Below are 15,068 nucleotides of genomic sequence, written 5' to 3'. Positions count from 1 at the left end.
CGGCAATTGACTCCGAAATGGTGCCCATCGGTTGCAAATGCTCCTCTGAAAGGTTTGGCGGTCGAAACAGAAGTCTTTTTATTACAGGAAAAGAAATCAGCCCTCGACAACTTTACCGGCAGAAAAATATTTTTCTGAAAATATCCCAAAGCCCCGGGGTCACAATTTCGTCAAAAATCTGACTTTCGGCAATTGACTCAGAAATTGTGCCCAACGGTTGCAAATGCTCCTCTGAAAGGTTTGGCGGTCGAAACAGAAGTCTTTTTATTACAGGAAAAGAAATCAGCCCTCGACAACTTTACCGGCAGAAAAATTTTTTTTTGAAAAAATCCCTAAGCCCCGGGGTCACAATTTCATCAAAAATCTGACTTTCGGCAATTGACTCAGAAATGGTGCCTAACGGTTGCAAATGCTCCTCTGAAAGGTTTGGCGGTCGAAACAGAAGTCTTTTTATCACAGGAAAAGAAATCAGCCCTCGACAACTTTACCGGCAGAAAAATATTTTTTTGAAAAAATCCCTAAGCCCCGGGGTCACAATTTCATCAAAAATCTGACTTTCGGCAATTGAATCAAAAATGGTGCAAAAAGGTCGAAAATGCTCCTCTGAAAGGTTTGGCGGTCGAAATAGATGTCTTTTTATCACAGGAAAAGAAATCAGCCTTCGACAACTTTACCGGCAGAAAAATATTTTTTTGAAAAAAATCCCTAAGCCCCGGGGTCACAATTTCATCAAAAATCTGACTTTCGGCAATTGACTCAGAAATTGTGCCCAACGGTTGCAAATGCTCCTCTGAAAGGTTTGGCGGTCGAAACAGAAGTCTTTTTATTACAGGAAAAGAAATCAGCCCTCGACAACTTTACCGGCAGAAAAATATTTTTTTGAAAAAAATCCCTAAGCCCCGGGGTCACAATTTCATCAAAAATCTGACTTTCGTCAATTGACTCAGAAATGGTGCAAAAAGGTTGCAAATGCTCCTCTGAAAGGTTTGGCGGTCGAAACAGAAGTCTTTTTATTACAGGAAAAGAAATCAGCCCTCGACAACTTTACCGGCAGAAAAATATTTTTTTGAAAAAATCCCTAAGCCCCGGGGTCACAATTTCATCAAAAATCTGACTTTCGTCAATTGACTCAGAAATGGTGCAAAAAGGTTGCAAATGCTCCTCTGAAAGGTTTGGCGGTCGAAACAGAAGTCTTTTTATTACAGGAAAAGAAATCAGCCCTCGACAACTTTACCGGCAGAAAAATATTTTTTTGAAAAAATCCCTAAGCCCCGGGGTCACAATTTCATCAAAAATCTGACTTTCGGCAATTGACTCAAAAATGGTGCAAAAAGGTTGAAAATGCTCCTCTGAAAGGTTTGGCGGTCGAAATAGATGTCTTTTTATCACACGAAAAGAAATCAGCCCTTGACAACTTTTCCGGCGGAAAAATATTTTTTTGAAAAAATCCCTAAGCCCCGGGGTCACAATTTCATCAAAAATCTGACTTTCGGCAATTGACTCAGAAATTGTGCCCAACGGTTGCAAATGCTCCTCTGAAAGTTTTGGCGGTCGAAACAGAAGTCTTTTTATTACAGGAAAAGAAATCAGCCCTCGACAACTTTACCGGCAGAAAAATATTTTTTTGAAAAAATCCCTAAGCCCCGGGGTCACAATTTCATCAAAAATCTGACTTGCTGCAATTGACTCCAAAATGGTCCCAACGGTTTCAAATGCTCCTTTGAAAGGTTTGGCGGTCGGAACAGAAGTCTTTTTATTACAGGAAAAGAAATCAGCCCTCGACAACTTTACCGGCAGAAAAATATTTTTTTGAAAAAATCCCTAAGCCCCGGGGTCACAATTTCATCAAAAATCTGACTTTCTGCTATTGACTTCGAAATGGTCCCAACGGTTGAAAATGCTCCTCTGAAAGGTTTGGCGGTCGAAACAGAAGTCTTTTTATCACAGGAAAAGAAATCAGCCCTCGACAACTTTCCCGGCGAAAAAAATATTTTTTTGAAAAAATCCATAAGCCCCGGGGTCACAATTTCATCAAAAATCTGACTTTCGGCAATTGACTCAAAAATGGTGCAAAAAGGTTGAAAATGCTCCTCTGAAAGGTTTGGCGGTCGAAATAGATGTCTTTTTATCACAGGAAAAGAAATCAGCCCTTGACAACTTTACCGGCGGAAAAATATTTTTTTGAAAAAATCCCTAAGCCCCGGGGTCACAATTTCATCAAAAATCTGACTTTCGGCAATTGACTCCGAAATGGTGCCCAACGGTTGCAAATGCTCCTCTGAAAGGTTTGGCGGTCGAAACAGAAGTCTTTTTATTACAGGAAAAGAAATCAGCCCTCGACAACTTTACCGGCAGAAAAATATTTTTTTGAAAAAATCCCTAAGCCCCGGGGTCACAATTTCATCAAAAATCTGACTGTCTGCAATTGACTCCGAAATGGTGCCCAACGATTGCAAATGCTCCTTTGAAAGGTTTGGCGGTCGGAACAGAAGTCTTTTTATTACAGGAAAAGAAATCAGCCCTTGACAACTTTACCGGCAGAAAAATATTTTTTTGAAAAAATCCCTAAGCCCCGGGGTCACAATTTCATCAAAAATCTGACTTTCGGCAATTGACTCAAAAATGGTGCAACAAGGTTGAAAATGCTCCTCTGAAAGGTTTGGCGGTCGAAACAGAAGTCTTTTTATCAAAGGAAAAGAAATCAGCCCTTGACAACTTAACCGGCAGAAAAATATTTTTTTGAAAAAATCCATAAGCCCCGGGGTCACAATTTCATCTAAAATCTGAATTTCGGCAATTGACTCAGAAATTGTGCCCAACGGTTGCAAATGCTCTTCTGAAAGGTTTGGCGGTCGAAATAGAAGTCTTTTTATCACAGGAAAAGAATTCAGCCCTCGACAACTTTACCGGCGGAAAAATATTTTTTTGAAAAAATCCCTAATGCCCGGGGTCACAATTTCATCAAAAATCTGACTTTCTGCAATTGACTCCGAAATGGTGCCCAACGGTTGCAAATGCTCCTCTGAAAGGTTTGGCGGTCGAAATAGATGTCTTTTTATCACAGGAAAAGAAATCAGCCCTCGACAACTTTACCGGCGGAAAAATATTTTTTTGAAAAAATCCCTAAGCCCTGGGGTCACAATTTCATCAAAAATCTGACTTTCGGCAATTGACTCCGAAATGGTGCCCAACGGTTGCAAACGCTCCTCTGAAAGGTTTGGCGGTCGAAATACATGTCTTTTTATCACAGGAAAAGAAATCAGCCCTTGACAACTGTACCGGCGGAAAAATATTTTTTTGAAAAAATCCCTAAGCCCCGGGGTCACAATTTCATCAAAAATCTGACTTTCGGCAATTGACTCCGAAATGGTCCCAACGGTTGCAAATGCTCCTCTGAAAGGTTTGGCGGTCGAAACAGAAGTCTTTTTATTACAGGAAAAGAAATCAGCCCTCGACAACTTTACCGGCAGAAAAATATTTTTTTGAAAAAATCCCTAAGCCCCGGGGTCACAATTTCATCAAAAATCTGACTTTCGGCAATTGACTCAAAAATGGTGCAAAAAGGTTGAAAATGCTCCTCTGAAAGGTTTGGCGGTCGAAATAGATGTCTTTTTATCACAGGAAAAGAAATCAGCCCTCGACAACTTAACCGGCAGAAAAATATTTTTTTGAAAAAATCCCTAAGCCCCGGGGTCACAATTTCATCAAAAATCTGACTTTCGGCAATTGACTCAGAAATGGTGCCCAATGGTTGCAAATGCTTCTTTGAAAGGTTTGGCGGTCGAAACAGAAGTCTTTTTATTACAGAAAAAGAAATCAGCCCTTGACAACTTTTCCGGCGGAAAAATATTTTTTTGAAAAAATCCCTAAGCCCCGGGGTCACAATTTCATCAAAAATCTGACTTTCGGCAATTGACTCAGAAATGGTGCAAAAAGGTTGCAAATGCTCCTCTGAAAGTTTTGGCGGTCGAAACAGAAGTCTTTTTATCACAGGAAAAGAAATCAGCCCTCGACAACTTTCCCAGCGGAAAAATATTTTTTTGAAAAAATCCATAAGCCCCGGGGTCACAATTTCATCAAAAATCTGACTTTCGGCAATTGACTCAGAAATTGTGCCCAACGGTTGCAAATGCTCCTCTGAAAGGTTTGGCGGTCGAAACAGAAGTCTTTTTATTACAGGAAAAGAAATCAGCCCTCGACAACTTTACCGGCAGAAAAATATTTTTTTGAAAAAATCCCTAAGCCCCGGGGTCACAATTTCATCAAAAATCTGACTTTCGGCAATTGACTCCGAAATGGTGCCCAACGGTTGCAAATGCTCCTCTGAAAGTTTTGGCGGTCGAAACAGAAGTCTTTTTATTACAGGAAAAGAAATCAGCCCTCGACAACTTTACCGGCAGAAAAATATTTTTTTGAAAAAATCCCTAAGCCCCGGGGTCACAATTTCATCAAAAATCTGACTTTCGGCAATTGACTCCGAAATGGTGCCCAACAGTTGCAAATGCTCCTCTGAAAGTTTTGGCGGTCGAAACAGAAGTCTTTTTATTACAGGAAAAGAAATCAGCCCTCGACAACTTTACCGGCAGAAAAATATTTTTTTGAAAAAATCCCTAAGCCCCGGGGTCACAATTTCATCAAAAATCTGACTTTCGGCAATTGACTCAGAAATGGTGCCCAACGGTTGCAAATGCTCCTCTGAAAGTTTTGGCGGTCGAAACAGAAGTCTTTTTATCACAGGAAAAGAAATCAGCCCTCGACAACTTTACCGGCAGAAAAATATTTTTTTGAAAAAATTCCCTAAGCCCCGGGGTCACAATTTCATCAAAAATCTGACTTTCGGCAATTGACTCAAAAATGGTGCAACAAGGTTGAAAATGCTCCTCTGAAAGGTTTGGCGGTCGAAACAGAAGTCTTTTTATCACAGGAAAAGAAATCAGCCCTTGACAACTTAACCGGCAGAAAAATATTTTTTTGAAAAAATCCCTAAGCCCCGGGGTCACAATTTCATCTAAAATCTGAATTTCGGCAATTGACTCAGAAATTGTGCCCAACGGTTGCAAATGCTCTTCTGAAAGGTTTGGCGGTCGAAATAGAAGTCTTTTTATCACAGGAAAAGAATTCAGCCATCGACAACTTTACCGGCGGAAAAATATCTTTTTGAAAAAATCCCTAAGCCCCGGGGTCACAATTTCATCAAAAATCTGACTGTCTGCAATTGACTCCGAAATGGTCCCAACGGTTTCAAATGCTCCTTTGAAAGGTTTGGCGGTCGGAACAGAAGTCTTTTTATTACAGGAAAAGAAATCAGCCCTTGACAACTTTACCGGCAGAAAAATATTTTTTTGAAAAAATCCCTAAGCCCCGGGGTCACGATTTCATCAAAAATCTGACTTTCGGCAATTGACTCAGAAATGGTGCAAAAAGGTTGCAAATGCTCCTCTGAAAGTTTTGGCGGTCGAAATAGAAGTCTTTTTATCACAGGAAAAGAATTCAGCCATCGACAACTTTACCGGCGGAAAAATATCTTTTTGAAAAAATCCCTAAGCCCCGGGGTCACAATTTCATCAAAAATCTGACTGTCTGCAATTGACTCCGAAATGGTCCCAACGGTTTCAAATGCTCCTTTGAAAGGTTTGGCGGTCGGAACAGAAGTCTTTTTATTACAGGAAAAGAAATCAGCCCTTGACAACTTTACCAGCAGAAAAATATTTTTTTGAAAAAATCCCTAAGCCCCGGGGTCACGATTTCATCAAAAATCTGACTTTCGGCAATTGACTCAGAAATGGTGCAAAAAGGTTGCAAATGCTCCTCTGAAAGGTTTGGCGGTCGAAACAGAAGTCTTTTTATCACAGGAAAAGAAATCAGCCCTCGACAACTTTACCGGCAGAAAAATTTTTTTTTGAAAAAATCCCTAAGCCCCGGGGTCACAATTTCATCAAAAATCTGACTGTCTGCAATTGACTCCGAAATGGTCCCAACGGTTTCAAATGCTCCTTTGAAAGGTTTGGCGGTCGGAACAGAAGTCTTTTTATTACAGGAAAAGAAATCAGCCCTTGACAACTTTACCGGCAGAAAAATATTTTTTTGAAAAAATCCCTAAGCCCCGGGGTCACGATTTCATCAAAAATCTGACTTTCGGCAATTGACTCAGAAATGGTGCAAAAAGGTTGCAAATGCTCCTCTGAAAGTTTTGGCGGTCGAAATAGAAGTCTTTTTATCACAGGAAAAGAATTCAGCCATCGACAACTTTACCGGCGGAAAAATATCTTTTTGAAAAAATCCCTAAGCCCCGGGGTCACAATTTCATCAAAAATCTGACTGTCTGCAATTGACTCCGAAATGGTCCCAACGGTTTCAAATGCTCCTTTGAAAGGTTTGGCGGTCGGAACAGAAGTCTTTTTATTACAGGAAAAGAAATCAGCCCTTGACAACTTTACCGGCAGAAAAATATTTTTTTGAAAAAATCCCTAAGCCCCGGGGTCACGATTTCATCAAAAATCTGACTTTCGGCAATTGACTCAGAAATGGTGCAAAAAGGTTGCAAATGCTCCTCTGAAAGGTTTGGCGGTCGAAACAGAAGTCTTTTTATCACAGGAAAAGAAATCAGCCCTCGACAACTTTACCGGCAGAAAATTTTTTTTTTGAAAAAATCCCTAAGCCCCGGGGTCACAATTTCATCAAAAATCTGACTTTCGGCAATTGACTCAGAAATGGTGCCCAACGATTGCAAATGCTTCTTTGAAAGGTTTGGCGGTCGAAACAGAAGTCTTTTTATTACAGGGAAAAAAATCAGCCCTCGACAACTTTACCGGCAGAAAAATATTTTTTTGAAAAAATCCCTAAGCCCCGGGGTCACAATTTCATCAAAAATCTGACTTTCGGCAATTGACTCAAAAATGGTGCAACAAGGTTGAAAATGCTCCTCTGAAAGGTTTGGCGGTCGAAACAGAAGTCTTTTTATCACAGGAAAAGAAATCAGCCCTTGACAACTTAACCGGCAGAAAAATATTTTTTTGAAAAAATCCCTAAGCCCCGGGGTCACAATTTCATCTAAAATCTGAATTTCGGCAATTGACTCAGAAATTGTGCCCAACGGTTGCAAATGCTCTTCTGAAAGGTTTGGCGGTCGAAACAGAAGTCTTTTTATTACAGGGAAAAAAATCAGCCCTCGACAACTTTACCGGCAGAAAAATATTTTTTTGAAAAAATCCCTAAGCCCCGGGGTCACAATTTCATCAAAAATCTGACTGTCTGCAATTGACTCCAAAATGGTCCCAACGGTTTCAAATGCTCCTTTGAAAGGTTTGGCGGTCGGAACAGAAGTCTTTTTATTACAGGAAAAGAAATCAGCCCTTGACAACTTTACCGGCAGAAAAATATTTTTTTGAAAAAATCCCTAAGCCCCGGGGTCACAATTTCATCAAAAATCTGACTTTCGGCAATTGACTCCGAAATGGTGCCCATCGGTTGCAAATGCTCCTCTGAAAGGTTTGGCGGTCGAAACAGAAGTCTTTTTATCACAGGAAAAGAAATCAGCCCTCGACAACTTTCCCGGCGGAAAAATATTTTTTTGAAAAAATCCCTAAGCCCCGGGGTCACAATTTCATCAAAAATCTGACTTTCGGCAATTGACTCAAAAATGGTGCAAAAAGGTTGAAAATGCTCCTCTGAAAGGTTTGGCGGTCGAAATAGATGTCTTTTTATCACAGGAAAAGAAATCAGCCCTCGACAACTTTACCGGCGGAAAAATATTTTTTTGAAAAAATCCCTAAGCCCCGGGGTCACAATTTCATCAAAAATCTGACTTTCGGCAATTGACTCCGAAATGGTGCCCAACGGTTGCAAATGCTCCTCTGAAAGTTTTGGCGGTCGAAACAGAAGTCTTTTTATTACAGGAAAAGAAATCAGCCCTCGACAACTTTACCGGCAGAAAAATATTTTTTTGAAAAAATCCCTAAGCCCCGGGGTCACAATTTCATCAAAAATCTGACTTTCGGCAATTGACTCAGAAATTGTGCCCAACGGTTGCAAATGCTCCTCTGAAAGGTTTGGCGGTCGAAACAGAAGTCTTTTTATTACAGGAAAAGAAATCAGCCCTCGACAACTTTACCGGCAGAAAAATATTTTTTTGAAAAAATCCCTAAGCCCCGGGGTCACAATTTCATCAAAAATCTGACTTTCGGCAATTGACTCAGAAATGGTGCCCAACGATTGCAAATGCTTCTTTGAAAGGTTTGGCGGTCGAAACAGAAGTCTTTTTATTACAGGGGAAAAAATCAGCCCTCGACAACTTTACCGGCAGAAAAAATTTTTTTTGAAAAAATCCCTAAGCCCCGGGGTCACAATTTCATCAAAAATCTGACTTTCGGCAATTGACTCAAAAATGGTGCAACAAGGTTGAAAATGCTCCTCTGAAAGGTTTGGCGGTCGAAACAGAAGTCTTTTTATCACAGGAAAAGAAATCAGCCCTTGACAACTTAACCGGCAGAAAAATATTTTTTTGAAAAAATCCCTAAGCCCCGGGGTCACAATTTCATCTAAAATCTGAATTTCGGCAATTGACTCAGAAATTGTGCCCAACGGTTGCAAATGCTCTTCTGAAAGGTTTGGCGGTCGAAATAGAAGTCTTTTTATCACAGGAAAAGAATTCAGCCATCGACAACTTTACCGGCGGAAAAATATCTTTTTGAAAAAATCCCTAAGCCCCGGGGTCACAATTTCATCAAAAATCTGACTGTCTGCAATTGACTCCGAAATGGTCCCAACGGTTTCAAATGCTCCTTTGAAAGGTTTGGCGGTCGGAACAGAAGTCTTTTTATTACAGGAAAAGAAATCAGCCCTTGACAACTTTACCGGCAGAAAAATATTTTTTTGAAAAAATCCCTAAGCCCCGGGGTCACGATTTCATCAAAAATCTGACTTTCGGCAATTGACTCAGAAATGGTGCAAAAAGGTTGCAAATGCTCCTCTGAAAGGTTTGGCGGTCGAAACAGAATTCTTTTTATCACAGGAAAAGAAATCAGCCCTCGACAACTTTCCCGGCGGAAAAATATTTTTTTGAAAAAATCCATAAGCCCCGGGGTCACAATTTCATCAAAAATCTGACTTTCGGCAATTGACTCAGAAATTGTGCCCAACGGTTGCAAATGCTCCTCTGAAAGGTTTGGCGGTCGAAACAGAAGTCTTTTTATTACAGGAAAAGAAATCAGCCCTCGACAACTTTACCGGCAGAAAAATATTTTTTTGAAAAAATCCCTAAGCCCCGGGGTCACAATTTCATCAAAAATCTGACTTTCTGCAATTGACTCCGAAATGGTCCCAAAGGTTGAAAATGCTCCTCTGAAAGGTTTGGCGGTCGAAACAGAAGTCTTTTTATCACAGGAAAAGAAATCAGCCCTCGACAACTTTACCGGCAGAAAATTTTTTTTTTGAAAAAATCCCTAAGCCCCGGGGTCACAATTTCATCAAAAATCTGACTTTCGGCAATTGACTCAGAAATGGTGCCCAACGATTGCAAATGCTTCTTTGAAAGGTTTGGCGGTCGAAACAGAAGTCTTTTTATTACAGGGAAAAAAATCAGCCCTCGACAACTTTACCGGCAGAAAAATATTTTTTTGAAAAAATCCCTAAGCCCCGGGGTCACAATTTCATCAAAAATCTGACTTTCGGCAATTGACTCAAAAATGGTGCAACAAGGTTGAAAATGCTCCTCTGAAAGGTTTGGCGGTCGAAACAGAAGTCTTTTTATCACAGGAAAAGAAATCAGCCCTTGACAACTTAACCGGCAGAAAAATATTTTTTTGAAAAAATCCCTAAGCCCCGGGGTCACAATTTCATCTAAAATCTGAATTTCGGCAATTGACTCAGAAATTGTGCCCAACGGTTGCAAATGCTCTTCTGAAAGGTTTGGCGGTCGAAATAGAAGTCTTTTTATCACAGGAAAAGAATTCAGCCATCGACAACTTTACCGGCGGAAAAATATCTTTTTGAAAAAATCCCTAACGCCCGGGGTCACAATTTCATCAAAAATCTGACTTTCTGCAATTGACTCCGAAATGGTGCCCAACGGTTGCAAATGCTCCTCTGAAAGGTTTGGCGGTCGAAATAGATGTCTTTTTATCACAGGAAAAGAAATCAGCCCTCGACAACTTTACCGGCGGAAAAATATTTTTTTGAAAAAATCCCTAAGCCCTGGGGTCACAATTTCATCAAAAATCTGACTTTCGGCAATTGACTCCGAAATGGTGCCCAACGGTTGCAAACGCTCCTCTGAAAGGTTTGGCGGTCGAAATACATGTCTTTTTATCACAGGAAAAGAAATCAGCCCTTGACAACTGTACCGGCGGAAAAATATTTTTTTGAAAAATCCCTAAGCCCCGGGGTCACAATTTCATCAAAAATCTGACTTTCGGCAATTGACTCCGAAATGGTCCCAACGGTTGCAAATGCTCCTCTGAAAGGTTTGGCGGTCGAAACAGAAGTCTTTTTATTACAGGAAAAGAAATCAGCCCTCGACAACTTTACCGGCAGAAAAATATTTTTTTGAAAAAATCCCTAAGCCCCGGGGTCACAATTTCATCAAAAATCTGACTTTCGGCAATTGACTCAAAAATGGTGCAAAAAGGTTGAAAATGCTCCTCTGAAAGGTTTGGCGGTCGAAATACATGTCTTTTTATTACAGGAAAAGAAATCAGCCCTCGACAACTTAACCGGCGGAAAAATATTTTTTTGAAAAAATCCCTAAGCCCCGGGGTCACAATTTCATCAAAAATCTGACTGTCTGCAATTGACTCCAAAATGGTCCCAACGGTTTCAAATGCTCCTTTGAAAGGTTTGGCGGTCGGAACAGAAGTCTTTTTATTACAGGAAAAGAAATCAGCCCTTGACAACTTTACCGGCAGAAAAATATTTTTTTGAAAAAATCCCTAAGCCCCGGGGTCACAATTTCATCAAAAATCTGACTTTCGGCAATTGACTCCGAAATGGTGCCCATCGGTTGCAAATGCTCCTCTGAAAGGTTTGGCGGTCGAAACAGAAGTCTTTTTATCACAGGAAAAGAAATCAGCCCTCGACAACTTTCCCGGCGGAAAAATATTTTTTTGAAAAAATCCCTAAGCCCCGGGGTCACAATTTCATCAAAAATCTGACTTTCGGCAATTGACTCAAAAATGGTGCAAAAAGGTTGAAAATGCTCCTCTGAAAGGTTTGGCGGTCGAAATAGATGTCTTTTTATCACAGGAAAAGAAATCAGCCCTCGACAACTTTACCGGCGGAAAAATATTTTTTTGAAAAAATCCCTAAGCCCCGGGGTCACAATTTCATCAAAAATCTGACTTTCGGCAATTGACTCCGAAATGGTGCCCAACGGTTGCAAATGCTCCTCTGAAAGTTTTGGCGGTCGAAACAGAAGTCTTTTTATTACAGGAAAAGAAATCAGCCCTCGACAACTTTACCGGCAGAAAAATATTTTTTTGAAAAAATCCCTAAGCCCCGGGGTCACAATTTCATCAAAAATCTGACTGTCTGCAATTGACTCCGAAATGGTCCCAACGGTTTCAAATGCTCCTTTGAAAGGTTTGGCGGTCGGAACAGAAGTCTTTTTATTACAGGAAAAGAAATCAGCCCTTGACAACTTCACCGGCAGAAAAATATTTTTTTGAAAAAATCCCTAAGCCCCGGGGTCACGATTTCATCAAAAATCTGACTTTCGGCAATTGACTCAGAAATGGTGCAAAAAGGTTGCAAATGCTCCTCTGAAAGGTTTGGCGGTCGAAACAGAATTCTTTTTATCACAGGAAAAGAAATCAGCCCTCGACAACTTTCCCGGCAGAAAAATATTTTTTTGAAAAAATCCATAAGCCCCGGGGTCACAATTTCATCAAAAATCTGACTTTCGGCAATTGACTCAGAAATTGTGCCCAACGGTTGCAAATGCTCCTCTGAAAGGTTTGGCGGTCGAAACAGAAGTCTTTTTATTACAGGAAAAGAAATCAGCCCTCGACAACTTTACCGGCAGAAAAATATTTTTTTGAAAAAATCCCTAAGCCCCGGGGTCACAATTTCATCAAAAATCTGACTTTCGGCAATTGACTCAGAAATGGTGCCCAACGATTGCAAATGCTTCTTTGAAAGGTTTGGCGGTCGAAACAGAAGTCTTTTTATTACAGGGAAAAAAATCAGCCCTCGACAACTTTACCGGCAGAAAATTTTTTTTTTGAAAAAATCCCTAAGCCCCGGGGTCACAATTTCATCAAAAATCTGACTTTCGGCAATTGACTCAAAAATGGTGCAACAAGGTTGAAAATGCTCCTCTGAAAGGTTTGGCGGTCGAAACAGAAGTCTTTTTATCACAGGAAAAGAAATCAGCCCTTGACAACTTAACCGGCAGAAAAATATTTTTTTGAAAAAATCCCTAAGCCCCGGGGTCACAATTTCATCTAAAATCTGAATTTCGGCAATTGACTCAGAAATTGTGCCCAACGGTTGCAAATGCTCTTCTGAAAGGTTTGGCGGTCGAAATAGAAGTCTTTTTATCACAGGAAAAGAATTCAGCCATCGACAACTTTACCGGCGGAAAAATATCTTTTTGAAAAAATCCCTAAGCCCCGGGGTCACAATTTCATCAAAAATCTGACTGTCTGCAATTGACTCCGAAATGGTCCCAACGGTTTCAAATGCTCCTTTGAAAGGTTTGGCGGTCGGAACAGAAGTCTTTTTATTACAGGAAAAGAAATCAGCCCTTGACAACTTTACCGGCAGAAAAATATTTTTTTGAAAAAATCCCTAAGCCCCGGGGTCACGATTTCATCAAAAATCTGACTTTCGGCAATTGACTCAGAAATGGTGCAAAAAGGTTGCAAATGCTCCTCTGAAAGGTTTGGCGGTCGAAACAGAATTCTTTTTATCACAGGAAAAGAAATCAGCCCTCGACAACTTTCCCGGCGGAAAAATATATTTTTGAAAAAATCCATAAGCCCCGGGGTCACAATTTCATCAAAAATCTGACTTTCGGCAATTGACTCAGAAATTGTGCCCAACGGTTGCAAATGCTCCTCTGAAAGGTTTGGCGGTCGAAACAGAAGTCTTTTTATTACAGGAAAAGAAATCAGCCCTCGACAACTTTACCGGCAGAAAAATATTTTTTTGAAAAAATCCCTAAGCCCCGGGGTCACAATTTCATCAAAAATCTGACTTTCGGCAATTGACTCCGAAATGGTCCCAAAGGTTGAAAATGCTCCTCTGAAAGGTTTGGCGGTCGAAACAGAAGTCTTTTTATCACAGGAAAAGAAATCAGCCCTCGACAACTTTACCGGCAGAAAATTTTTTTTTTGAAAAAATCCCTAAGCCCCGGGGTCACAATTTCATCAAAAATCTGACTTTCGGCAATTGACTCAGAAATGGTGCCCAACGATTGCAAATGCTTCTTTGAAAGGTTTGGCGGTCGAAACAGAAGTCTTTTTATTACAGGGAAAAAAATCAGCCCTCGACAACTTTACCGGCAGAAAAATATTTTTTTGAAAAAATCCCTAAGCCCCGGGGTCACAATTTCATCAAAAATCTGACTTTCGGCAATTGACTCAAAAATGGTGCAACAAGGTTGAAAATGCTCCTCTGAAAGGTTTGGCGGTCGAAACAGAAGTCTTTTTATCACAGGAAAAGAAATCAGCCCTTGACAACTTAACCGGCAGAAAAATATTTTTTTGAAAAAATCCCTAAGCCCCGGGGTCACAATTTCATCTAAAATCTGAATTTCGGCAATTGACTCAGAAATTGTGCCCAACGGTTGCAAATGCTCTTCTGAAAGGTTTGGCGGTCGAAATAGAAGTCTTTTTATCACAGGAAAAGAATTCAGCCATCGACAACTTTACCGGCGGAAAAATATCTTTTTGAAAAAATCCCTAACGCCCGGGGTCACAATTTCATCAAAAATCTGACTTTCTGCAATTGACTCCGAAATGGTGCCCAACGGTTGCAAATGCTCCTCTGAAAGGTTTGGCGGTCGAAATAGATGTCTTTTTATCACAGGAAAAGAAATCAGCCCTCGACAACTTTACCGGCGGAAAAATATTTTTTTGAAAAAATCCCTAAGCCCTGGGGTCACAATTTCATCAAAAATCTGACTTTCGGCAATTGACTCCGAAATGGTGCCCAACGGTTGCAAACGCTCCTCTGAAAGGTTTGGCGGTCGAAATACATGTCTTTTTATCACAGGAAAAGAAATCAGCCCTTGACAACTGTACCGGCGGAAAAATATTTTTTTGAAAAATCCCTAAGCCCCGGGGTCACAATTTCATCAAAAATCTGACTTTCGGCAATTGACTCCGAAATGGTCCCAACGGTTGCAAATGCTCCTCTGAAAGGTTTGGCGGTCGAAACAGAAGTCTTTTTATTACAGGAAAAGAAATCAGCCCTCGACAACTTTACCGGCAGAAAAATATTTTTTTGAAAAAATCCCTAAGCCCCGGGGTCACAATTTCATCAAAAATCTGACTTTCGGCAATTGACTCAAAAATGGTGCAAAAAGGTTGAAAATGCTCCTCTGAAAGGTTTGGCGGTCGAAATAGATGTCTTTTTATCACAGGAAAAGAAATCAGCCCTCGACAACTTTACCGGCGGAAAAATATTTTTTTGAAAAAATCCCTAAGCCCCGGGGTCACAATTTCATCAAAAATCTGACTTTCGGCAATTGACTCCGAAATGGTGCCCAACGGTTGCAAATGCTCCTCTGAAAGTTTTGGCGGTCGAAACAGAAGTCTTTTTATTACAGGAAAAGAAATCAGCCCTCGACAACTTTACCGGCAGAAAAATATTTTTTTGAAAAAATCCCTAAGCCCCGGGGTCACAATTTCATCAAAAATCTGACTGTCTGCAATTGACTCCGAAATGGTCCCAACGGTTTCAAATGCTCCTTTGAAAGGTTTGGCGGTCGGAACAGAAGTCTTTTTATTACAGGAAAAGAAATCAGCCCTTGACAACTTTACCGGCAGAAAAATATTTTTTTGAAAAAATCCCTAAGCCCCGGGGTCACGATTTCATCAAAAATCTGACTTTCGGCAATTGACTCAGAA

This window comes from Podarcis melisellensis, assembly GCF_964234715.1.
Source record: "Podarcis melisellensis genome assembly, chromosome: 12".
In the NCBI taxonomy this organism is placed as follows: domain Eukaryota; kingdom Metazoa; phylum Chordata; class Lepidosauria; order Squamata; family Lacertidae; genus Podarcis; species Podarcis melisellensis.
This window is presented reverse-complemented; position numbering follows the sequence as displayed.